The sequence below is a fragment of the Callithrix jacchus genome, chromosome 6 (genome assembly GCF_049354715.1).
Source record: "Callithrix jacchus isolate 240 chromosome 6, calJac240_pri, whole genome shotgun sequence".
Taxonomy (NCBI): domain Eukaryota; kingdom Metazoa; phylum Chordata; class Mammalia; order Primates; family Cebidae; genus Callithrix; species Callithrix jacchus.
The window spans coordinates 45,860,940-45,872,854 of NC_133507.1; the positions used below are offsets into that span (position 1 = coordinate 45,860,940).

The window sequence follows — 11,915 nt, forward strand, 5'->3', positions numbered from 1 at the left end:
AAACTAGGTTTTCTTTTATTGAACAAGTAACATACAGGAAAAAAAAGTTATAATTTAAGATCAGTCTTCCAGCTATGTCTAGAATGAATTAAGTATATAGAAAAAAATTAAAGAGCATTGTATTAATCTATTTATAAAATTATCAGGAAATGCAAGATGGTCAAAATCATAGTGGAGCATAAATGGCAGATATGAAACATATTTCTAGACTAGAACTAGAAGGACTCTGATTAATTAAGAAAATAAAGGCAATATAAAATCTTGAAAACAATCCCAAAATTTTATACCTAGAAAACTGGGTGAACAGAATGACAGAAATTAGTAACAGACACTGATTTGCAAAGAAAAGATGATTGAGTTCCATTCCCAATATGTGTAGTTTAGGATAACAGCAGGATAACCCAATGGACATAAATGTTCATTACGAGTAGTAGAAGTCTAAGTCTTGAGTGAGAATATAAGACTAATAATAAAAGATTTAAACATCAACACAAAAAGAAATGTTTAAAGCCCTAAAAGTGGATCATTTCTTCAGGGAGGAAAAGAAAAATGAGAAAAGCTGAGGGTCAAAGGAAAAGAAAAATTGGTAAGGAGACCAAGAAGCAATTTAAGGAATGTGAATGAAACATGTTGTTCAAATTGACTAATTTTATATTTATTCTCTCTAAAAACCTTTAAAAAAAATGAGAAAAAATTGTGATTTTTTAAAAAGAATCCTTCTATATTTTATATAGCAATAATACAGGTGATATAGTAAGTTCATAGTTCCCTACAAAACTTATAAATTAGCAACTGAGACTCTAAACTCATAATTTTCTGAATCATCCATACCTATTCACTGTATGGAATCCATTCTACAGCAGCAGAGGAGAACTTTAATTTGAAGCACCAAGTTTCCATGCATTACTACAAATGTCTTCTTTTCATTCTCTAATGCATACAGTCAAACTGCCTATGAAGCAAATGCCAATTCATCTTATCCTTTAATCGCTAAGAAAAGCAGTTAGGAAATCAACGTTATTCTCAGGTCTAAAAGTGATCCTACCTCTTTATTATATTTTCTCCCATGAAACCTTAAACTTTTAATGTAGTTAAATTTGAGTATAAATTAAATTTTGAAATTAATGTCTTTCAGATTCATCCAGCAGTTTAGAATGTTCATATATGTTTTGTCCTGAGGAAAACAAAAACATAATCTCTAATCTAGAATATTCTGGCAATCTTTATTAAAAGTTAAATTTATAATTTTATAGCAAAGTAATATGGTCTGTCTATCCAAACATTACATATTTTTTTAATTCCCCTAATGTACGTAAATACAAAGCTTATTTCCAATATACATTTTATAGATGTGTTTTCATTTTTTGAAGCAGAGTTAAACGGGCATTTTTTTTTAAAGGCAGCAGTATAGCATCTTCAAATCTCTCTCTGAGTCTAATCTGACTCTCCTGCCCCTTGCCCCTTTCCCACATCAGGACCCTTGTGATCACATGGGACCACCCAGATAATCCAGAATAATTTCTCCATCTCAAGATCCTTAATTTGATCACAGCTGCAAAGTTCCTTGTGCTAAGATAATATGTATGTATTCTTAGGTTCCATTGCTCTGACTACCACACTGAGGTTTTAGTTTATAACTAGTTGTCTACAAAGCTTTTCACAAACATTTCCAGGAGATGCATTCTTTTTATCAGAAGTTTTTAGAATGTGGTTGCATATGGAGGGTGCAATATTTAGAGATCTAAAGATAGCCAGCTGCTACACCACAATACAAGTCATAAATAAATAAATAAAGCAAGCAAGCTTTTGTTAAAACAGCCAACAGGAGCCTATTAGCTGTGGGCTTCATATGTTCAAGTGATGGACGTATTATTCTTTCTATCAACATTGTAACTGTTAAACATCAAGGAAAAGTAGGAGAGCAATATTTTCAACAGAGGTGAAATTAGTGGGAAACTTTTTCGGTTGTCAAAATAATTGGGAGGAATACTAGTGGCATTTAAAGGGTGGGGGCCAGACATACCAGATATACTGCAATAGGAGCACTAGGACTATACACTTAAGAATGAAATGGCATTTGGGTTGATTCCAGGTCTTTGCTATTGTAAATAGTGCTGCAATGAACATTCGTGTGCATGTGTCCTTGTAGTAGAACGATTTATAGTCCTTTGGATATATACCCAGTAATGGGATTGCTGGGTCAAATGGGATTTCTATTTCTAAGGCCTTGAGGAATCGCCACACCGTCTTCCACAATGGTTGGACTAATTTACACTCCCACCAACAGTGTAAAAGTGTTCCTTTTTCTCCACATCCTCTCCAGCATCTGTTGTCTCCAGATTTTTTAATGATCGCCATTCTAACTGGCGTGAGATGGTATCTCAATGTGGTTTTGATTTGCATCTCTCTGATGACCAGTGACAATGAGCATTTTTTCATATGATTGTTGGCTGCATATATGTCTTTTTCGTAAAGTGTCTGTTCATATCCTTTGCCCACTTTTGAATGGGCTTGTTTGTTTTTTTCCTGTAAATCTGTTTGAGTTCTTTGTAAATTCTGGATATAATTGGGAAAATGTTGCACATATACACCATGGAATATTATGCAGCAATCAGAAATGATGAGTTCGTGTCGTTTGTAGGGACATGGATGAATCTGGAGAACATCATTCTCAGCAAACTGACACAAGAACAGAAAATGAAACACCGCATATTCTCACTCATAGGCGGGTGATAAAAAATGAGAACACATGGACACAGAGAGGGGAGGACTAAACACTGGGGTCTATAGGGCGGAAAGGGGAGGGCCAGTGGGAGGGGGAGGTGGGGAGGGATTGCCAGGGGAGAAATACCAAATGTGGGTGAAGGGGAGAAAGCAAACAAAACACACTGCCATGTGTGCACCTATGCAACTGTATTGCATGCTCTGCACATGTACCCCAAAACCTAAAATGCAATAAAAAAAAAAGAATATACACCTAATAAATAAATAAATAAAAAAGAATGAAATGGCAACTTGCATGATTTCTGCAGGTAAAAACTATTTATAATTACTTGGTTGGGCCTGGAACCTAACTCCACTTCACATGTAAATACAAAGTATGTTTGGCATTCTCTATGCAGTAACCATATATGTGGTACATGTAATCAAGAAAAAAATGTATTTGTTTTATCCAGAACTTAGCAAAGAGTTTCCCAATATTTTGAGATGTCATGTCACCATCCATCATGCTCCTTCAATGTACAATACAATACAATGTGCATTATAAGCTATTGCATTCAACATACTTCTATGTATAGATACACATAATTTTGTCTTCAAGTGTAATTTTGCTCATGGATTTACATACTGGAATGTGTTTATTTTTATTCTTTTTTTTTATTTTACTACTAGGGCATTACATTTATTTTCCTAAATTTTTGCATGTAGGTAGGTTAAATTATCTGAGAATTCCATATTAAGTTTATCAAGGAAAAATAACAAATTTGTTTCTATACAAAGGGAGGCTTGGGACTGTGCTGGATTTTCAGGACTATGACTATCCTCACTGTGGTATTGATTTTATGCAGTCTTTGAAAATTACAGATGCTACTTACTGCAGTCACCAAATAAATAGGAAGATTGTGTTTGCCACTTTTATACTTCAAACAATTTAGTTGGCTGCTTTCAGCTTTGACATATGCCATGTCTAACAGCCCACAACTTGTCCCTCTACTAGGCCCCAGAAACTTTCCTCCAACACTACTCAGTCTATAGTTAAAGCATATGAGAACATTAAATTATATTTTATTACACTAGTCATATAAGGTAATAACAAAATAGGTCCCAATTTAAACAAATAGAAACAGAGTTGTTACGATGCCAGTTATCTAGAAAACTAAAAGAATTACTTGGTTTGTGTAAAAAGTGAATATTCTCTCAATAAGATATACGGTATGCCCATACGAAGGGAGTTAGATGTGGAATGTTATAAGTAGGTGACTAAAAAGAAACTATCGTTTACTTTCCTTTTCTAAAAAAAGTGAATTAATATTTTATATTCTTATCTCCAAATGTGAGGAAATAAGTTTCTACCTCTCAGAGAATTTTTGATGTATGTATTCAGTGTTTAGAGATAAAGATGCTTCCTTTGAAAGAAAATATACTAAGTAAGCCCAGATAAGATACACACATAACCTAAATATATGTGGGCTTTTGTACAGTCTATTTCTCCTCATCAATGAAAAAAAGGTATATATTTTTATTCTTCACTAAATTTTCAGCAATGTTAGCTTTAACAAGGACTTAGTTTGTGGGAAGAAATATGAAAAACAAGAAAAAAGTAAGTGGAGTGTTAGGATTGCCTTCAGAGATAATTCAGACTTGGCTTTACAACAAATAATGTGTCATTTTTCCCTAAATGAATTAAATAACTTTAAATTTATTTAATTGTTCCAATCATATCAATCTGGATTTCCTGGGGAAAAAATACATACATATTAATGCTGAAATCTAGTATAAAAGGCTGTTTTAACCGCCAAAATGCAGTGTCTGGCTACTCAGCTCTACTACCAAAGCTGAAAGGATTTTAACCTTAATGAGAGATTGTGATAACCATTGTGTTAAGAAGTCATGGGTATTTACATGACAAAAGACACGAGTTATATCATGCTACTCCTCTACTCAGAAGCATCCAATGGCTCCATGTTTCACTGAGTTTTCTATGACTGCCATAACAAATTGCCACAAATTTAGTGGCTTAAAAATACAAATTTATTATTTTGAAGTTCCCGTAGGTCAGAGTCAGGTGAACTCAGATGAGTCTCTGCTTAAACTCTCACAAAGCCAAAGTCAAGAACTCAGCAGGGCTGTGTTCCTTTTGGGAGGCTCTAGGAGAAAAATCAGTTTCCTTACTCGTTCCAATTATTGACAGGATGCAGTTTCTTACAGTTGTAGGACTGATATCTCCATTCTCTTATTGGCTGCCAGTTGAGGGCTATTCTCGGATTCTAGAGACTCTATTTCTAACTGGGAAGTTACGAGGTATCTTCCATGTTTAAAAGCTAATGTGAGTGATTAGATTGGGCTACCTGAATAATCTATGATACTCTCTCCATCTCAGAATCTACTCTTAATCACATCCACACAGTCCCCCTTGCCATGTGACATATGTAACATATTAACAACTTAAGAATCACGCAATTTATAAATTTTTAAAGAGTTTATTTCTTCTGAAAGTTACGACCTGCAAGCTAAGCAGCAGCCTCTGGCCAAACCCAGAGGCGGGCACTTCAAAGGAGGAGGGATTAGGGCAGGAGCTTTATGCTGAATGGCTTGTCTAAAATACATATTAAACAGCTTGAAGGAGGAGCTAGATTGACAAAGGCAGTTGACTGAATAAACATGTATGTTACATAAAACCCGGTCGGGTGCGGTGGCTCACGCCTATAATCCCAGCATTTTGGGAGGCCGAGGTGGGTGGATCACGAGGTCAAGAGATGGAGACCATCCTGGTCAACAAGGTGAAACCACGTCTCTACTAAAAATACAAAAATTAGCTGGGCACGGTGGCACGCACCTGTAGTCCCAGTTACTCGGGAGGCTGAGGCAGGAGAATTGCCTGAACCCAGGAAGCGGAGGTTGTGGTGAGCCGAGAAAGCCGAGATCGCGCCATTGCACTCCAGTCTGGGTAACAAGAGCGAAACTCCGACTCAAAAAAAAAAAAAAACCGAGTGAACCGAGAGCTTAGCCACCAACATGAGCCTCCTCAACAAGCCCAAGAGTGAGATGACCCCAGAGGAGCTGCAGAAGCGAGAGGAGGAGGAATTTAACACGGGTCCACTCTCTGTGCTCACGCAGTCCGTCAAGAACAACACCCAAGTGCTCATCAACTGCCGCAACAATAAGAAACTCCTGGGCCGCGTGAAGGCCTTTGACAGGCACTGCAACATGGTGCTGGAGAACGTGAAGGAGATGTGGACTGAGGTACCCAAGAGCGGCAAGGGCAAGAAGAAGTCCAAGCCGGTCAACAAAGACCGCTACATCTCCAAGATGTTCCTGCGTGGGGACTCGGTCATCGTGGTCCTGCGGAATCCGCTTATCGCCGGCAAGTAGGAGCCACCTATCCCTGTCAGTCAACAGAACTCACTCCCCTGTCCTACAGAGACCGCTGCCGCTGATGTTGAGAATAATAAAGCTCTGTGTTTTTTTCTAAAAAAAAAAAAAAAAAAAAAACCATGTTCATTATGGTTGAAGACTTAACATGTCCAATCAAAGCTATAGTTATGGCGTGAGGAACAGGGGATCAGTTAGTCAGTGTCTGGCAATGGATGAGATGCAATTGTTTCCATCTTGCTCATCTCCAGCTCAGTGCTTGTTTAGCTGCTAAACAAAAACCTTGTAGCAGTTAGAACGTGGTTTATTTTTTCGGTGTAGGAGTGTGCATGATTTAACCCATGCCTAGTATATGGCCTTAGGTGTTATCATTTTGGTATCTTATTGCCACAGAGTCCATTTCATTAATCTTGTTATCTTTATTTTATTAATGCTGGTCAGCTGTGTCTAAACTGCAAAAGAGAGGAGGCATAATGAGGAATGTCCTACCTCCCGTCCCATCATGGCTAGGAACTCAGCTTTTAAGGTTTCTCTGTGGTTTCCTTGGCCAAGAGGAAGTTCATTCAGTAGGCTAGGGGGCTTAGGATTTTATTTTTAGTTCTCAATATTGACAAGTACTGAGAATTAGAATGCTGCATTTTTATTCTGCCTACCACAGAGTAAAAGCCAGTCTTTATAAATGTCCAGCAGATCCATGTAATCTAAGCTCCCACAACCTCTGATCTCTCTTCCTACTACTATTCCCCTTGCTCACTCAACTCTAGCCTCCTCCATGCTGTTCCTTGAACATACCAGGCAAACTCCTGCCTTTATCCTTAATGGTCACTCTACCTAGAATTTTCTTCCCCAGGTTATATTCTGCTAACGACCTCATCCCCTTTAAATCTTTGCTCAAATCTCATCTTTTCAGTAGAGCCTACCATGAGTAGCCTGTTTCAATACTCCAGCACTTCTGATCCTTTTTTTCCCCACAGCACCTCTTGCTCTTTAACTTACTCTATACCTTATTTACTAGAATTATTTCCTACTGTTTCTTTCTGCTAGAATGTTAGTTCTGCAAGAGTAGGTACTATCTTTACCTTCTGATGTATCCCAAGGCATTGCACGTATTAGGAGCTCAATAAATATTATATTTGTCTTGGTTGTTGAATGAAGTTCTCTAAGTATTGACTGATGGAATTAGTTATATAAAATCTATGCTCTTCTTGTAGGTCATACAGACTTCAGTAGAGCTGCTCGAGACACTAAATTATATCCTCTTATTCTTACTCATTTCTAGTTTTTAAATCAATGTCAAAATCCAATATTCTTTTTATTCTGGCTTTAAAAAAAACTTTGTAAAAGAAAAATATTTTTATGAAAATGTTTTAAGAAGTATTTATACCAGTTTATTATACTCTAAAACCATTTCTGATCCTTTATATGAAACTCAAGCCTTAAGAAAGGGCAAAAACCAAGCCTTAAGAAAGGCAGCAAAGAAAAAACTGTAAAGGAAAAGTTGTCAATCTTCCTAAACTCTTAAATACCACAATTGATTTTTATGTCCGATTTTCCAGCTTCTGTATTTAAATTTCACTCTAGGAGTTCCCAGGCAAGATGGCCAAATAGTAAGAGCTCCAGTCTGCAGCTTGCAGCGAGACCAACACAGAAGGCTGGTGATTTCTGCATTTCCAATTGAGGTACCTGGTTCATCACACTGGGACTGGTTAGACAGTGGGTGCAGCCCATGGAGAGCAAACAGAAGCAGGGTGGGGTATTGCCTCACCCGGGAAGTACAAGGGTCTGGGGACTTCTCTCACCTAGCCAAGGGAAGCCATGTGGGACTGTGCTATCCGGCCCAGATACTAGACCCTTTCCCATGGTTTTTGAAAACCACAGACCAGGAGATTCCCTCGTGTGCCTAAGCCACCAGGGCCCTGGGTTTCAACACAAAACTGGGCAGCTGTTTGAGCAGACATCGAGCTAGCTGTAAGAGTTTTGTAGTCGTATGCTAGTGGCACCTGGAACCCCAGCAAGATGAAAACTGTTCACTGCCCAGGAAAGGGGATTGAAGCCAGGGAGCCAAGTGGTCTAGCTCAGCAGATCCCACCCCCATGGAGCCCAGCAAGCTAAAATCCACTGGCTTGAAATTCTCACTGCCAGCACAGTAGTCTGAAGTCGACCTGGGATGCTCAAGCTTGCTGTGGGGAGAAGCACCCGCCATTACTGAGGCTTGAGTAGGTGGTTTTCCCCTCACAGTGTTAAGGAAGCCCCTGGGAAGTTCAGACTGTGCAGAATTCACCAGAGCACAGCAAAGTGGCTGTGACCAGACTGCCTCCCTAGATTCCTCCTCACTAGGCAGGGCATTTCTGAAAGAAAGGCAGCAGCCACAGTCAGGGGCTTATAGATAAAACTCCCATCTCCCTGGGTCAGAGCACCTGAGGAAAGGGATGGCTATGGGTGCAGCTTCAGCAGACTTAAACGTTTTTGCCTACTGGCTCTGAAGAGAGCAGATATCCCAACATAGCACTCCAGCTCTGCTAAGATACAGACTGCCTCCTCAGGTGGGTGCCCTCTGGGATGAAGCTTACAGAGGGAGGAGGAGACAGCAATCTTTGCTGTTCTACAGCCTCTGCTGGTGATACCCAGGCAAACAGCGTTTGGAGTGGACCTCCAGCAAACTCCAGCAGACCTGCAGAAGGGTGCCCAACTGTTAGAAGGAAAACCAAGAAACAGAAAGCAATAACATCAACATCAACAAAAAGGACACCCACACAAAAAAACGCATCAAAACGTCATCAACATCAAAGAACAAAGGTAAATAAATCCATGAAGATGAGGAAAAACCAGCACAAAAAGGCTGAAAATTCCAAACACCAGAATGCCTCTTCTCCTCCCAAGAATCATAACTTTTCACCACTGAAGGAAAAAAACTGGACAGAGAATGAGTTTGATGAAATGACAGAAGTAGGCTTCAGAAGCTGGTAATAACAAACTCCTCTGAGCTAAAGGAGCATGTTCTAACCCAGTGCAAGGAAGTTAAGAATCTTGATAAAAGGTTACAGGAACTTCTAACTAGAATAACCAGTTTACAGAAGAACATGAATGACCTGATGGAACCAAAATACAGCATGAGAACTTCGGGAAGCATACACAAGTATCAGTAGCCAAATCGATCAAGTGGAAGAAAGGATACCAGAAACTGAAGATCAGGTAAATAAAATAAAGTGTGAAGACAAGACTAGAGAAAACAGAATGAAAATGAACAAACAGCCTTCGAGAAATATGAGACTATGTGAAAGGCCCAAACCTACAATAGATTGGTGTACCTGAAAGTAATGCAAAGAATGGAACTAAGTTGGAAAACAAACTTCAGCATATTATCCAGAAGAACTTACCCAACTTAACAAGACTGGCTGACATTCAAATTCAGGAAATACAGAGAACACCACTAAGATACTCCTTGAGAAAAGCAAACCCAACACACATAATTGTCAGATTCTCCAAGGTTGAAATGAAGGAGAAAATATTAAGGGCAGCCAGAGAGAAAGGTCAGGTTACCTACAAAGGGAAGCCCATCAGACTAAGAGTGGATTTCTCTGCAGAAACCCTACAAGCCAGAAAAAAGTGGGGGCCAATATTCAACATTCTTTTTTTTTTTTTTTCTTGAAACGGAGTTTTGCTCTTGTTACCCAGGCTGGAGTGCAATGGCACGATCTTGGCTCACCGCAACCTCCGCCTCCTGGGTTCAAACAATTCTCCTGCCTCAGCCTCCCAAGTAGCTGGGACTACAGGCGTGCACCACCATGCCCAGCTAATTTTTGTATTTTTAGTAGAGACGGGGTTTCACCCTGGTCTCGATCTCTTGACCTCGTGATCCACCCACCTCAGTCTCCCAAAGTGCTGGGATTATAGGCATGAGCCACCGCGCCCAGCCAACATTCTTAAAGAAAATTATTTTCAACCCAGAATTTCATATCCAGCCAAACTAAACTCCATAAGCAAAGGAGAAATAAAATTCTTTACAGCAAGCAACAAATGCTGAGAGATTTTGTCACCACCAGTTCTCCCTAACAAGAGCTCCTGAAGGGAGCACTAAATATGGAAAGAAAGAACCAGTACCAGCCACTGCAAGAACAAATGTAAATGTAAAGACCATCAACACTATAAATAAACTGCATCAGTTGTGCAAAATAACCAGCTAGCATCATGATGACAGGATCAAATTTACACATAATATTAACATTAAATGTCAATGGGATAAATGCCCCAGTTAAAAGACACAGACTGGAAATTTGGATAAAGAGTCAAAACTCATCAGTATGTTGTATTCAGGAGACTCATCTCATATGCAAAAACACACAAAGCTCAAAATAAAGGGATAGAGGAATATTCACCAAGCAAATGGAAAGCAAAAATAAGCAGGGGTTGCAATCCTAGTCTCTGATAAAACAGACTTAAAACCAACAAAGATTAAAAAAAAGACAAAGAAAGTGATTACATAATGGTAAAGGGATCAATGCAACAAGAAAAGCTAACTACCCTAAACATATATGAACACCATACAGGAGCACCCAGATTCATAAAGCAAGTTCTTAGAGACATACAAAGAGACTTAGACTCCCACACAATAATAGTGAGACTTGAACATCCCACTGTCAATATTAGACAGATCAACAAGACAGAAAATTAACAAGGATATTCAGGACTTGATCTCAGCTCTGGACCAGGTCATTGAATAGACATCTACAGAACTCTCCACCCCAAATCAATAGAATATATACATTCTTCTAAGCATCACATAGCACTTATTCTAAAATTGACCACATAATTAAAAGTAAAACACTCCTCAGCAAATGCAAAAGAATGGAAATCATAAAAAACAGTCTCTCAGACCACAGTGCAATAAAATTAGAACTCAGGATTAAGAAACACACAGAAGGCTGAGCGCAGTGGCTCATGCGTGTAATCCTAGCAGTTTGGGAGGCCGAGGTGGGTGGATCACCTGAGATCAGGAGTTCAAGACCAGCCTGGCCATCATGGTGAAACCCCATCTTTAAAAAGAAAAAGAAACACACACAAAACTACACAACTACATGGAAGCTGAACAACCTGCTCCAGAATAACTACTGGGTAAATAACAAAATTAAGGCAGAAATTAAAAATTTCATTGAAACCAATGAGAACAAAGACACAATGTACAAGAATCTCTAGGACACAGCTAAAGCCATGTTTAGAGGGAAATGTCTGGCACTAAATGCCCACATCAGAAAGCAGGAAAGATCTAAAATCAACACCCTAACATCACAATTAAAAGAAATAGAGAAGAAAGAGCAAACAAATTAAAAAGCTAGAAGAAGACAAGAAATAACTAAGATCAGAGCAGAACTGAAGGAGATAGAGACACTAGAAACTTCAAAAAAACAAAAAAATCAATGAATCCAGGAGGTGGTTTTTTGAAAAGATTAACAAAATAGAACACTAGCCAGGCTAATAAAGAAGAAAGAGAGAAGAATAAAATAGACACAATTAAAAAAAAAAAGATAAGGTGATATCACCACTGATCCCACAGAAACACAAACTACCATCAGAGAATACTATAAACACTTCTACACAAATAAACTAGAAAATATAGAAGAAATGGATAAATTCCTGGACACATACACCCTCCCAAGACTAAACCACGAAGAAGTCAAATCCCTGAATAGACCAATAACAAGTTCTGAAATTGCGTCAGTAATTAATAGCCTACCAAACAAAAAAGCCCACGACCAGATGGATTCACAGCCAAATTCTACCAGAGGTATGAAGCGGAACTGGTCCCATTCCTTCTGAAACTACTC

The 11,915-nt window shown here is 38.7% G+C and overlaps 1 pseudogene; it reads left to right on the top strand.

The window, feature by feature from the left end:
- The first annotated feature begins 5,731 nt into the window (after positions 1–5,731).
- On the top strand, positions 5,732–6,187 carry LOC100411781 (small nuclear ribonucleoprotein D2 polypeptide 16.5kDa pseudogene; annotated as a pseudogene).
- Positions 6,188–11,915: the final 5,728 nt, after the last annotated feature.